This window comes from Pseudopipra pipra, chromosome 6, assembly GCF_036250125.1.
Source record: "Pseudopipra pipra isolate bDixPip1 chromosome 6, bDixPip1.hap1, whole genome shotgun sequence".
NCBI lineage: Eukaryota > Metazoa > Chordata > Aves > Passeriformes > Pipridae > Pseudopipra > Pseudopipra pipra.
In genome coordinates this window covers 16,805,186-16,820,037 of record NC_087554.1, presented here as the reverse complement: position 1 = coordinate 16,820,037, position 14,852 = coordinate 16,805,186, and the positions used below count along the sequence as shown (strand labels likewise).

Below are 14,852 nucleotides of genomic sequence, written 5' to 3'. Positions count from 1 at the left end.
ATTTAATCTGACATACTGCAGCACTGATCACAGAGCAAGGCACATTTGTGTTGGGATCAGGCAGCCTCCCCTCTCTTCCTACATTTGTCCTGGGCATCCAACAGCTGGGCCAGACAAAAGGCCCATAATTGTTTGGGATCCTGGGGGAAGGATGCTGTGCAGTTGTAAGGTAAAGGGAGAAGGAGATGTGGCTGGATAGGTTGCTGCTGCAGAGGGGTAGAGATAAATCTGGGGATGGCAGGCACTCCTCTGCTAAGACCCAGTATGGCAGAGGTCATTTGATAAGGCTCTCTTGTGCTAGGGCTGCATCTCCCTGCATCTGCAGGTTCATTTCTTAACCTGCCCTCAAATTCCCAAATTCCAAATGCTCCCTTTTCCTTTCTCTTCACTTCCCAGAATTTTTTTTCTCCTCCCCCTTAGGATCCCTGTACAGCTTAGCAACTCGTGTCTCTTCCCTGAGCTCAGGCAGGTGAGCCACTGAAAGGGGGATAGGGTTATCTAGTCTGGGATGCTATTAGTGGAGGTGAGCAGCAAGTAGAGAGTGTGCTCAGGGGCTGAGGGAGTGGAAATGTCTGTGTTAAGATGGAGCAGCTTGAGGGAATGGGTAGAACTGATTTTTTGAATTTTTATTTTTCCCCCACTAAGGAGGAAAGTAGAAACCCGGGCTGACTTGTTTGTCACCTGTCCACTACTCCCTAGGGTTAACCCTGTGTCTGAAGCTTGTTGGAGGGATTAGGACCTGGAAGGAAGGGAGCTAGCTCTTTTTTAGAAGGATAGAGGAAAAAGAAGGAATTGAGTTTTTTTTCCTGGAAGGGAGCTGAAGACAAAAGGGTCTCTGAGGAAAGCTGTTAGTGGAGAGGGGAAAAGGGGGAGAAAACTGTCTCCTGTAGAGAAGGGGAGGTAAGCTCCCATCCAGCTGCCATGGGGCTATCTATCTTGCTTTTTCCTCGTTTATTTCAGTAAGAAATCAGGGTTAACAGCACACACAGGGAGAGCAGAGAGGGAGACAGCCCATTCGATGGAGTGGAGACACTCATCCAAACCTGACAGCTGCCTAAAAGGCACTGTGGGAAGCCTGTTCAGTAAAGACAGCTGGGTGGAGAGTGCAAAATCAAGCAGGAAAGGGACAGTGTAGCTGGAGCTTGGGAGGGGAGAAGTGGAGAATACTTGAGCTAATCCTAGCTTCACCACTGGCAGCCTGTGGGATATTGGGTAAGTCACCTGTGTGCGTTTCTAGTCTGTTCTCCCTTGCCTGTCCAGAGAGTAAATCCGGCTTTCAGTTTTGTTGGGTAAGTGTAGCATGAATGCAAGTTTTAGAGATGCTTGACCAGAAATCTCTGAGAGGAGAGAGAGAGGGTTAGCATGGGTCTCAAGACAAAGTTTATGCCCTGAGATTCAGGGTCACTTTGTGGCTGATTAATTATAATTGACAAGGAGTTTGTGTTCATTGTGGTACAATTTCACCTGCTTCTGCATCTGAGTTCTCTCATGAAGAGCTTAAATGAAAATTCTAGCCCCTTCCTTAAACACAAGTCTGCTTTTTGCCAAAGCTGCAGCTGTGAGAGGGAAGCGTGAGGACACAGGATACCACAAAGTTGACTATGTACCTCTGGAGGCAGGGGAGCATCCTGGGGTGGACTAAGTCCATGTGTGCTTTTTTCTTATGCTCTTTACTACGTTTCTATTCATGACCACCATGCAAACTGGATATGTAGCTAGATGGACCTTTGAACTCAGCCAATGTGGCTGTCCTTGCACTGTTACATATCGATGCAATTATAGAAGTCCCAAGCACCTTGGACCCTGTATGCCCCAAATCTCTTAAAGTGAGCCTGCATCCATTGACCTGCAAAAGGGTTCTGTCAGTCTTAGATGGAAGTGTAGGCTTTCATATCAAAACCTGAAACTAGCTGTGTGTTGCCCAACTCATCTGCCTTTCCAGAGCCCTGCCAGTCCTACTGATGGGCTCAGACACACGTTGTGCCCCACTAGCTTGGTTGCTGAGCTGAACTGACCACACATGTCCAGTTCAAAGAGACTTTGCAGGCCCATCTTCCCTCCCCTGAGCTTGCAAGGTCTATGGTGACCTTCCAAAGGGTGCTGTGTGTGTGGGACTCTCCAGCTGCACAAGGACAGAGTGTGGAAGAGGATCATTTTGGGAATTAAGTCCCATGACTGCAAAGGGTTTGCTGCCCCCCTATGGATTTGACTGGCACGGCTTGGGCCAGGGCACCAGGGTGGAGGAGGTGGTGGCTGGTGGAGCCAACTCCTCTGTCCTCCCATGTCCTTCTCGTTTAGGCTTTCCTTGTGCTCTTGTGCAGCTGACAGGTTGGGGTCTGGGCTCCCATTCAACTGATTGCATAAATGCAGCAGAACAACAAGGTTTCCCCAAAGCAACTCCATCTGTGCAGGGCACTTGTTCCTCAGGACTCCCTTTGGTCATGCTGTGCTTTTCTAGAGTTTGTGCCAAACCCAATACCCGCAGTTTAAAAATAACATTTGGGTGTGACAGCTCCATTATTTACCCAGGATCCAACGTTGTCTGGTAGGCAGAGCCAAACGGCTGGAAGTCTGGGGAAAGACATTCTCTTCTCATCTACCACTGTGCTGTGTATTACCTCCTGCTGCCTCAGTTTCCCTGCTGATGAATCAGGGATAATGAAAAACAGCTTATGATAACTTCTGCAAGGCTTAATTACTTTACAGATCTCTATTAGGATTCTTCTCTGGCATCCAAGAACAGTATAACCCCAAGGCAAACCAAACCATTGCACCTCTTTGTTGGTGACCAAACTTTGAAAGAAGCTATTGACACAGAAATATGTAGTGAACGACATCCTGGAAGACCTGTGACAGTGGCACTGATATGTTGCTGGCCTGCCCTTCACCCCACAAAAAAATCATTCCACAGTGCACTCCTCTTAATTTTCAACACTGCTGGCTCTGTCTGTGCTTTTCAGTGCAAAGACAGCTCAATGCCAGCAACCTTTCTTCCTGACTCTGTACATCAATGATGTTTTAACTGTGCAAACAATTACAACATACATGGGCAATCATCTTATATAGTTGGTTTGCTTTGTTGTTTGTTTATTTTAAGGAAGTCAGACCTTAGAGATTTTCTTCAGTGTCAGAGCATCCTCATTCAAATAATCCTTCCCATCATGGGAAAATGTGGGCTAGGAGGCACGAAGGTTTTGACAGCCTCATCTGGGACAGTACAAGCTTCAGGAGATATGAAAAAGATGGCACCAAAATCTTTTGACCTCTGACTGAAACCAGAAGCAACATAGTGTGATTGGCCACTGTCCTGGCTTAAAAATAGCTGCCTCAAAACCCTTCCTTTCCTCTCCACAATCCCCTTAAGGGAATGGTTTAATATCATGGGCAAAGACTGTCTGATAGAACTCTTAAGTAATGTCACTGATACAAGAGTGAAGGTTCTGTATTTCTTTGCTTCTTTGTGACGTACAAAGAAGTGTCCTGTAAAATGGATTTTTCAAAGCCTCTGGAGGAGATAATCTATTTGCTGTCTGCTTGAGCCACACCAAGCACAATGGGTTGAGTGTCCAGATGATGTGCCTGGGCAGCCAAGCAATGCTTGTGTCAGGAATTTGAGCGTGCCAGAGGATTTCTTGGAATTCTCTCATGGGAATTGGGAATGTCCTTCTACTGTAAGCTGAAGGCAAAAAACTATTGAAGTTTAATATATGTCAAGTTTTCTGTCAGCTGTCCATTAAACCCTGGAATGCTGTGAATTTTTCTGACGAAGGCTAGAATCTTGGGTGGTATGAGCCCACGTGGTTTCACTGACTGTTACAGCTAAGCTAGATTTCTGCCAGTTGGGAAGCCATCCTGAAGAGCTTAAAGTAGCCTGTCTAGAATTCATTCCCAATTCCCCCCATCTTGTGATGACAGGTTTCCACTCATATTTCCACTCTGCAGATGGCCAAAAACTTCTGGGCCAGACAAAACTGGAATTTCTAGGATAGCTCAGATCAGACTTTGACTTGGAGCCAAGTTCTACAGATGTTTCAGGCTTCGTCTTGGGCTGTCCATAAACAGATCTACCTATGGAATCTGGAGGAAGCAGCAATGTTTGAAGTGATTTGCCATCAGACACCTGATGGGCATCCAAGAGAAAATACTACTATGACTTATCCATTGACTCTGTGGTTGGAGAGCTGGGGGGGTCCCTGACATGGAACAACAGATACTCGAGGCAGTAATTTTTTTTCTTTTAATGTTTTTGTGGGTCACCTCCCCCCCCCCCCCCCCCCCCATTTTTCTTGTAACTGAGGCAGGGAAGAAAAAAAAATAAAGAAGGAAAAAGAAATTCCAGAGCAAGCAGGAAACAGTGAGTAAAATTAGCCAAGGAGCTTCCAAACAAATGTGTGGCTCACACTTAGGAGAGCTTGGTTTTGTTTACTGTTTGTTTTGAATTTCCACTTTTTGCCCTCAGATCAAGCCCCGGGAGAAGGGGGAGCCTGGAAGCCTTGGATGTCTGCACAACTCTTATAAGCTGTGAAAGGAGCTCTGATGAAAGGTTAAGGTAGTAGGATGGATGACACCCAATGAATGGCATGTGCAGCACTTTTGGTGGCTTTTTGCAGTGGAATCCTTATTTCCAGAGAGTTTAACCCTCCTTGTGCTGGCTAGGAAAGGTAGTTGTGAGGGGAAGGCTAATATCTGTTAATGTCTTCAGTGCTGTGTTTCCTCAGTGATGGCTGTCACCTGCATCATGGGAGAACCTAGGTGGCTGAGACCAGGTGGTCTGTATCTATCCATATGACATATGAGAGGATTCCTTCTTGTCTGGTAGGCATCACAGAAGCACAAGACACACAGAGAAAGGGGAAGATCTCTCTCACTTCTGTTCAGCAAAATCCTGCCTGGATGATTTCTTAGCAATGAATTGATAAACTTTTAATACACTAATGATCCCATTGGATCTGGCTGCATATGTAAAAATAAGCATAAGCTTACACTCGCTGTGTAGGAGAACTGCAGTGTTTTGCAAGGCTGAGTGAGGAATTCTGATGTCTTAAGGCATAAGTCTACTGTGGGAAGGCTTAGAACTAAGTAGCCTGAGTGGGCAAAATTTCTTATTGACTACCACAAAAGAGAATTTTTATATCCTTTTTGTTTACAGACTGCTTAGTTTCTGGTTTTGATGACTGCTGAAACAAGGTTCCTCATGTACATCACTCCCTGGTTTGAAGCCATGTGGTTGTTCCAACATTCTCTGTCCTGTAAACATCTCTTAGAACATGGCACACCACTTTATCTGTCTCTTGTTAAGTAGAGAATGTGATTGTTATTATGCGTGGAGTTGTTAAATCAGTCTGCTGTCTCCAGACTTCACCAAGGATCAGGCAGTTTCACCAGGATGCCATCTCCTTCCTCTGGTGTGCGCTGCTCGGCAAGTGCACTTCAGGCAGTGATGTCCTGGGGACCTGAGGGCCCTCATAGCAGAGGCAGGGAGGAAATTTGTGGAAGACCTAATGTCTATCTTGCAGTTATTGTGGGTAGTAATAGGGACAGAGTGTATTAAAACATCCCACTAGTATTGCAGCTGGTGTGAATTGGTGTTTCTTCACTGATCGTGATAGTTCCACGGTGGGAGAGACTGGTTTGTTGGCAGCACCCTGTAGAAGACCTTAGAGCAGGTGGGACCACCTGAGCACAGATAATGCTGGAACAGGACTGAGGAGGGTGTGTCATCTTGGTGGCAGTGCCTTTGGCACAGTGGATGGTAAGTGGTGAGTAGTAGTTGTTTTACAAAGCCAGGGAATAGGTGTATACCAGTGATGTAGCTCATGTGGGGGTCATCACCAAACCCAAGCAGAAGATTCTACTGCTTGTGTAAGAGGACGAAGCAAAGGGCACATGAAGGGAAAAGAGAGTTCACTTTTTAGGATGCCTGCCTTGTTAAATTTCCACAGACACACACACACAGAGATTTCTTGGTCTGCTCAAGAGAGGCTTCCCTTTCCATTTCTCAGCTCTTTGGTGTGTGTCCCAAGACAGGCAACAGCCACACTGTGTATTTGTCTGCTGCTGCTGCCTGAACTTCTGGTGTCATCATCCCCACAGATGTATTCACCTCTCCTTGAGAGAAAGGCAGAGTGATACAGACCATGGACCAGCATGTGTTTCTCATGGTGGAAACAAGATTGGGACCCATCTGTCTCTTGTGATCACAGCACATCTATGATCAGACCTTTGCCTCCAAAGTGTTAGGCAGAACCTGCGTGAAGTGCCTGTCACATGGAGCTGCTTGAGGCTCACCTCCTCCTGGGTCTGGGCATCTTTCTTCCAGGCTAGTAACGAACAAAGGAGGGATTCTCTCCATCTTCTGGTCTGCTGTGTTACCCAACACCTGTGCATCTTTAATTGACTTGGATAAAAAGCAGAAGGTGATCGATTCATCTCATGGTCTTAATGGTGAATACGGATGTCTTTCAACTTGCTACTGTCCTTGATCAAAGCTGGATACAAAGTAGCAAAATCTCTGAACTCTACCATAGCTCCTCTGATCCATCCAGTGGCTTTTCCTCTATTGTCTTCATCTGGAGTTGGTGAATGCTCCCTGTGTAGGAGAACCCCTGCCAGAGTTCTCTCCCCATCCATATGCATGGTGCTCTCCCAGGAATGCTAGAAGGGAGGCTGTGGAAAGCAATGCTATGTGATCTGGTGTGGAGCATCGCAAGCTAAATGAAACTTTTCTCCTCCCCCGGGACACTCATATGCTCTGAACAGCAGCAGCAACAGTGTGAGGATAACCCCAGTGTGGGCAGGGGGCTGACTCATTTCTCCAGAAGATCAACGCTGTTTATTAATCACTGCTCCTTTGAAGTGAAAAAATGGAGAAAACCTCTCATGGCCAATGTTGTGATTAACCATCTAATTGTTCTACTGGTATGTTTGCTTAAGGGGTTTCCTTTGCTCTGTGTACACTAAGAAATAGTTTCTCATCCTACCGTTGTTTTGCACCCAGATGATAGTCATTAGCAGTGTACCAGACATACCCATTGTACAGGCCTTGTCCCGACAATTTTTTATTTTTTTTTTAAGTCCCTGTGTCCATCTTCACTGTAGGCAGAAGAATGGCAGCTCTTCAGAGTGAAGTCCTCTGCTAGTTCTAAAACATGCAGGGAGTTAATTCATGGAATGGAACCAATTCCTTGTCCCTTCCAACTGACCCTCCAGTCATTTTTCATCATGGGAGATGGTCCCACAAGTGATGGAGAATGTCTCAATATCCTTTTCTGGGAGAAGACCCATCAGACTGGGCTGCAAGGGCTTGTTGAATTGCAGAATCACAGCCTCTCCCACCAGCTCTGAGCATGCACATCCCAGATATGGTTGGTGTAGAGCACAGGATTTTGGAGGGAGCTGGCGCTCCTAGCCCTGGCTGTGTGAATGTCTTCTCTTCAGTGCACATGAGTTTATAAAAGGGGCTAAACATTGTTGATGCTCTATGCCTCCTAGAATTTGCTTGTGTTTGCTTGAAATACTAGACCAGACTTAAATCTTGGGACCTGGCAGGGAATACGTGGGTGAGCTTTAGTTTGATCCGCAGTAAAAGTAAGTAATAAGGAAGAAGATCACTTTGATATTTATGTATCTGTGAATATGGGAAAGCAGGAGAAGTGCATCTTGGTGAGCAAAATATGAAGGAAAATGGTATTAGTGGAGGAGAGTTAGTTCTGGAAATTTTTGCCCAATAATTCATTCCAGACCAGGTCCAGCTAAATGTTCCATTTCAGGTACAGATTTCATAAAAATACATTTCACTAGCATTGCAAGCCATTTCTGACTATATCCAACAAACAAAAAAGAAAGTTATGAAATGACAAGTAGCTTAAAGCCAGGGCAGACTTGCTCAGTCTCAATGACATTGCTGTTTCCTTCCATGCCACAGTGCACATGGTGAGCTTTGTGGAAGCACACATTTCCTTAACACTGCTCCCTTGGAAGTCCATGCAAGTGTTAGTGTGTTTGGCATCAGACCCCAAGAACACCTTAGATGTTCCCCTATGTTGTGCACAATGCAACAGTTCAGTTCAAGAAAGGTGTTTTCATGCACTGGGCACCTGTGCTGTAACTCAAGTGCAGCAAGAGGCTCCTGCGCTGTTTGGTGCTGCAGCTAGAGGGGGTGAGCAGGCAGAAGATAGTTCCAGCTAAAATTTCACGTTCAAAACTTTTCATCTTGCCTCTCTCTTTCCTCCTTCCCCTGATATTGGTGGCACCTGCCTTAATTGCAGGCATACCTGCCTCCAGTAGAGTTTTATACATGCAGGTTTATGTCTATGCGTGTGTGTGTCTGTGCACACACAGCATATCTGACAGTTATCATTAGTTAGTCCGATTTGTAATGAGGCAATGTGAGGTCTCGACTGGTGCTGAGGCTAAAGTGCATGAAGTGTTGTGCACATGCCATGAGTAAATGGCCCTTTCTCCAGAGATCCTGCAGTCCAAGTATACGATTAGGAACAACAGATGGATACCACAAACAGACAGGCGGTGTGGGTGGGGGAGTAGCACAAAATAACACCGAGATAATTAAGATGAATGATTAATGACTCGAATGGGTAAGAAGGGGCCAAAACACACTAGCTGAATGTTTGCTGCTGATGCTTCACAGGAGCCTAGGCAGAGGCAGACAATAGATATATTGTATTTTGGACTTGCTCATCATTCACACTGCTAAATTTGTTCCTAGTCCATATTTGTAGCAGTTCAGCTGTAACATTATGCTGTAGCTACACTGTAAGGATGGTGTACATCTACAGTAAGGATGGTGTACAGCTACAGTGTGTTCTGTATGGAATGCAAACCCAGCCACACTGAAACACTAGTCTTTACATGAATTTTGATCTCGTAGGATTTGATCCAACACCCACTGAAGTCAGTGAGCTCTTGACCCTTATGGGATTTGGGACAGTCCCAGAATATTCAAGTGGGTTACAAACTGGACAAAACAATTGAGATATGTATTTAAAATGATAAGAAGAAATGCTTTGTATGAAATGCATTTATTATATTTCTGTTTGCATGTACACATTTTTACTGTATGAATCAGACTGGGTTTATATCTGCTGCATCTATCTTAACATGTGGTGCATGTTACACTGGACTGATCAGTTACATGATTAAAATATACTGTAAATACACAGCATGCTTTGCACTAGCACAGTTTTGAAGTGATTTTTAACCCCAGTTTTTTTGTTTTTGTTGTTGCTTGTTTGTTTTCCCTTGAGAAGTTGTCCATTGGTTTCCTAAGTCACCTTGATTTGTTTCATGAAGCTACTTCCATTATTTTTATGTTAGTTGGGTGGCCAGTTAGTCCTTGAGGTCACACAGCTTCATCCCCACTCATACAGGTTGGATGTTGGTAGCAAAGGATCACAGCTCCTCTTGGTGTGGATAAACACAAAATGTCAATGCTGCTGGGCTGGCAGGTTCCACCACGATGGTGTTCACTCAGAAGGAAAGGCAGTGGGGATGAAGGACGCAGGAGGAAGGATGCCAAGGAAAGATTTCCTGCTTCATCACGCACAATTTGGCTGTGGGTCTGGTCTGCGTAAAAGCTTGTGCAGACAGGTGGCCAGGTGGGATTTCAGATCATTTGACTCCACTCTGGAGAGGATTGCGTATGCACAACTTTGGACCTCTCTCCTGAGTGAGCTCAAATGATTACAAAGTCATTTCCAGTAAGCCTCTACCTCTAAGGCCAGGGTTGCTCTGACAACCACTCTGGGTGGGTCATCTGTGCGAACTGAACCTGGAGTCTCTGGATCTGGAAGGACAAGCCCCTATTGTTAGAGTTGGAAGCTGAAATCCTTTCCTATGGCAGTAGCAGATGCCTCATTGTGAACCCCTCTGACATTCAGAAGGATGAAAGCTCCACCTGGGCAGCATGAGTTACGCTGCAACAGAGATCACAGGGACTGGGTCCAGCATGATGTCCACAGATGCTGCCTCTGTGCTCACTGTTTGGATAGCCAGTTGTATTGAGGTGAAACCTTTGTGTGTAAACTGGATACATGTCTTCACGAGGAGCTACTATGGACTTGTGTGCTCTCTTCAGTGTCTTGGTGTTGTTGTATCTATTATCACGGCTCATATTTTCACATCTCTGGGGGTCAGTGGAGATAGATTTGTGTGCATGTGATGTACCAAAGGGAAATATTTGCAGCTGTTGTCACATATATGCAAAAAAATCTTGTGTTCCTTTTCAAGCAGAGCTTTTCAGACAGCCAGACTCGGCATGAGGATTCAGAGAAGGATGCTGGCTCTGATGCCAAACTTGTGGTTTCCTCTAACTCATTTTGCAGGGCCTCTTTTTGCTGGCTAGAAAGCCTTCACTTGAAATGCAATTACCCAGATGTAGAGAAGAGAACAGACAAAGCCCAGCCATACCAGAAAAGCGGAAATTTCCTCAGATTGCCCCTTCACCATCAACAGTGTCACATTTTCTAAACTTTCCAGATAAGGGGGGAAAGCCTGGGGCTGGATACCTGTAAATGCATAGCTGCACACATCTATTGACTTCAAAAGAGCTTTGTCATAAATCTTAGGAAGGGTAGGTAGATATTGGGTCAGGTATAATCTCAGCATCAGTGCAAATTAGTAGTTTCATTAGAGTCAATGGAGCGATATCAGTGGAGAATCTGACCTTTTGTGTGCACCTAATTGAGGCCAACATTGTAGTGAAATTCCTCTTAAAAACTGCCTGCTTTTGTTAACTCTTACATTCATTCTGATCCACCATCTTTTAAAAATGTATTTATTTTTTGTGATGCATTGAGAGGCTGGTCTCTTTTGAGATGTTTTCAGCATTTCTGGTTCTCTCTTTCACTCTTTCCATTCATTCAGTTCTTCATTTGTGTTGTCTCTTAATATTTCCTCCCTGCTTCTCACCTACCTCTTTATTCTTTCACTGCATTCAGAAGTGCAAGATGCTGGCATTAACTGAAGTGAAATAATTCTACAGAATGGATCCACACATGAATCTTTGTACTGCAGAGTTTCTCTTAATCATATTGTTTTTCCCCTCTGATTCCTTCCTGGGTCTTCACTCAGCAATGAACACAGTGGTTACCTCTCCACCAGGGCTGTCTAAGTGCCCATCCACTGTCAATCAAGTCTCTTTTTAGAAGAGGCTGCTGACAGTGATGGGCCACACCACGAATCTGGAGCCTGGGTGTCACTTTCTCCTTTTCTGTCTGGAGATGCTAGAAAATAAGTACTGAGTGTGATGATAGTATTGAATTCTAAATATGAATCAGGAAGACTATGGAGCTGGAAACATTTTCCTTCATCCCTGTAAACAAGAAAATTAATCTAACTCTGAACTGCTAGATGATGTAGTGGGTCTGAGCTGGTGATCATGCTGGATGATGGTGCTGTGTTCTCTGGTCCACAAGACAGCAGCTGTTAGTGGAAGTAGACCTGGTGTCACTTGTCCACATTCATTCACAGGGTCAGCTCTGAAGGCCATGTAGAGACATGGTCTGCACCAGACTTATGCCTGTTTGCTCAGGAAAGAGGTACTGCCACCTCCCTGTACCCTCTGCTCCCTTACTCCAGTCCAAAGGGCCTGTGGAGAACCTCATGAACCAGAGATATTTCCATGTAAGAAAGGACTGAAAGTTCCCATCTATCATTCCAGCACACTTCAGCTTTGCTTGTCCCTTCTGTGGCAGTAGAAGGTAGAAGAAGGTCCAACCCATGGGAGCCAACAAGCAGGTTAGCAACTGGTGTAATGTTTGGGGAGGGAGCTGTGTAGGACTTGCTCTTGGGAACAAGGAGACCATCCTAGTTTAGGGGGTTAGACAGGATTGTCACAACTCTGTCTGCTGGGTCTTTGGAGAGGGTCAGCGGCCTTACTGCTGAGGGACTACCTCTGCTCCTAGGTGAGTTTATTAAGTGGTGGAGCTGATCCAGGCAAATGTCTTTTACCACTGACTAGCAAGGCCTCATTGACAGTTTGTGGCTATGGGAGTAATAGTTAGAGAGGAGGATGGTGTGGCTGTACCTTTCTTTTCGAGAGAGGAAAACATCAATTATAGTCAAGGTTCTTGGGACAGTTCAAAGGCTGGTGAAGCACAGGGGTGTGACTGGAGGAAGGTTCTGTTGGTGGATACTATCCTACTGAGGGTTTCTTGCAGAGGCCATGTAGACCTGGAACAGCTGGAGTGCATGGGAGAGATGATTTATAGGCTGGAGCTGCAGCTGAGACCACTTATCTTCAGCTGATGTGTTGGGGGGGGAGACTACAAAGGGTAGGTCTCCACCTAGGGTGAGGGACTTGTATGATTATGGGGGCAGAATGGGAGAAGTTGTTTACTAGTGGAGGAGACCTTAAATGAAGGTTGGTTTTGCTGAAGAGTTGGAAGAAAGTGAAACAAAGGGGATGCCAGTAAAGAAAAGCAACTAATCCCCACAAAAAGATGTGTAACCCAGAGTGATAGCTGAAGAATGGTGCTAAAGAACGAATAAGGACACAGAGAAGCCTGGATGGTGAAGACAGAGCATAATATCTACAGTTTCAGGAGATAAAATCAGGTAAATAAGCATGTGGTAATGGATAAATAAAATGTAAAATTATGTAGAAGCTTGAATTAATCATACTAGGTGCAAAAGTGAACATTTTGGGGGAAAAGAAAGGATGGTGAAACATAAATATTGTTCAATGTGATCAGTTGCTCAGACAAGGCAGAGATGGAATATAATCCTGTCTGTGTATATAGAAATATTGCTATATTTCTGTGAAGAAACTGGTATGGGTAGCATAGATGAAAATGGATGTGTGTTGGTCAAAATAATTTTGGCTATGAGCTTCTAGCACTGAGAGTCTTCCATAGCCCCAGACTCATTTGATGTGTTGTGACGGCTTTGATTTATCAGGTATAGATTAAAAGAAATTTTTAGTAGAAATGGCTGATGAATTATTTCTTCAGATTGTTCTTCCTACTTCAGTCAGGTTTGGTACTGCTTCTTTTAGGAACAGAAACTAGAAAACTATAGAATGGCTACTGACTATGAGTTGGTTAATTTTTAAATGAAATTTAAGACTAAATAAAAGTACCCTTGCAGCTCAATTTATTGATTTCAAAAGGATGAACTTCTCGGAGAGGTTAATATGCTTAGCTCGGTTAAGAAGATCAGCCACTTGGATGTGGAGGAGTTCTCCAAGTACAGGGTGCTGCAGCTATTGGAATCTGTGTGTCAGGTAAGGGCAGAGGGCCAAGGAAGGGTTTCTGTGCTTAAATTAACAGCCGAGAAAAAAAGCGTGTGCTGGTTAGCTATGAAGAATATTTGCCCAAGATGTGCATGAGTTTCCTAAACAGTCAAGATATCAGATTCTGGGATTGTTTGTTGACACCAAAACCAGTTTTTCATTTGTTCTTTAAAGAAAATAAAAATCAGGGAGGATTATATGGTAGTTGGTTCATACAATAGATTTCATACAAAAGACTGAATTCAATGACCCAAGACCAATCTGTCTGTCTGTGGTCTTAAGATGAAGAGATGTTTGCAAATATGCAAGTTGTATGGTTCAGGATGGAGACAATGTTTAGGCTATTGTGTACCAAGGGGGAGATGAAAGCAGACATGCATAAATAAAATCTGTTGGGGGGTCCTGGCTGAGCATTGCCTGCTGCAATCATTCCCTAGCCGCAGGCAGCAAGGCAGGCTTAGAAGTCTCCCTGGCTAGCAGCCATTTTATTAATATATGGGGCCCTCAGCTCTACTTTATCTGCACAGAAAATTTGTTCTCAATCCCTTTTTTTTATGTGTTTGCTGTGTGACTCAGTACCCCACATCTGAAACAGCTGCAAGTGCCCTAGACACGCTGTGGCTGTTTGAAGTCAGGCACTCTCTCAACAGATTATACAAAGATGAAGGCACTTCTTACAGAGAACAGCTTGTTCCCACTCTGCTCACCACAGTGGGACTTTCTCTTCAGTAAGAGGTCTAGGATAGTAGTCCACACAGGCCTCCTGTGAGGAACAGGTGGTGAGTTGTCTGCCATGAATCACTGCAAAGTGGCAGTTGTAGCATCTTCTGGATTTTATTGAGGAAGGTCTTTAATACAACATGATGCACAATGTGAGATGGCAGAATACTAAAGGGCCATTACCCAGTCACTGTTTTGTCTTGTGGTCCCTGTTGTTATCACTGTTTATTCACATATCAACTTATTTTTGGTGAAGATAGATCTAACTCATGTAAGTGCAGGATGTGCCAACTGAGGAGCAGAGTTTGCTGCGCATTTGTGCTGTGTTTGCATTTTAACTTCTTCCACTAATCTTTCTTAAGAGATTTCTGTTCTTTTCTGCTCGATTTTCTGGTTCCTCAAGGAACGGCCTTAATAAAATACATGACCCGGAGTTGGTCCTCGATAGAGTGACTCTGGCTGCTCTCTGTTAAGATCTTCATTTCTCATGAACTATTAGCAGGGGAGTGTGACAAATACATCTGTCACAGACGACTGGTCTGCTTTGGGCAACTGTTGCTGGTGGCTGCCATGGCTTGGGTCAAGTACTTGTTCCTCTGACTTGTGCATCTGTGTCTATTGTGCAGGTGTTTCTTGCATATGTAAGTAATAGTCAATCTGCTCATTGCTATGTTGTAAAGAATTATGAGAATAGGGAGACATTTCTTGGGAGACTCCTCTTTTTGGAGTTTTCCTGAGCTCAGCTCATAGTATCACATCTCCTGCGATTGTCTTGTAGCATTATTTTCTAGCTCCAATGACTCAGCAGGACAGATCTTGGTGCAAGTGCTTGCTGTTTCATGGTCCAGCTTCTTCACTCCTGGAAACCATTTAGGAGGTGAAT

At 44.6% G+C, this 14,852-nt stretch overlaps 2 long non-coding RNA genes across 2 annotated transcripts in view; one reads left to right on the top strand and one right to left on the bottom strand.

Annotated features, from left to right (window-relative positions):
* The window catches only part of LOC135415624 (uncharacterized), a 347,770-nt gene that overhangs the window by 196,031 nt on the left and 136,887 nt on the right, over nt 1–14,852 (bottom strand). The gene's annotated exons all lie outside the window — the stretch shown is intronic.
* On the top strand, nt 5,111–7,472 carry LOC135416780 (uncharacterized). The gene is made up of 2 exons (XR_010431717.1): nt 5,111–6,918; nt 7,075–7,472. It is a non-coding gene; the product is annotated as an uncharacterized LOC135416780 (long non-coding RNA).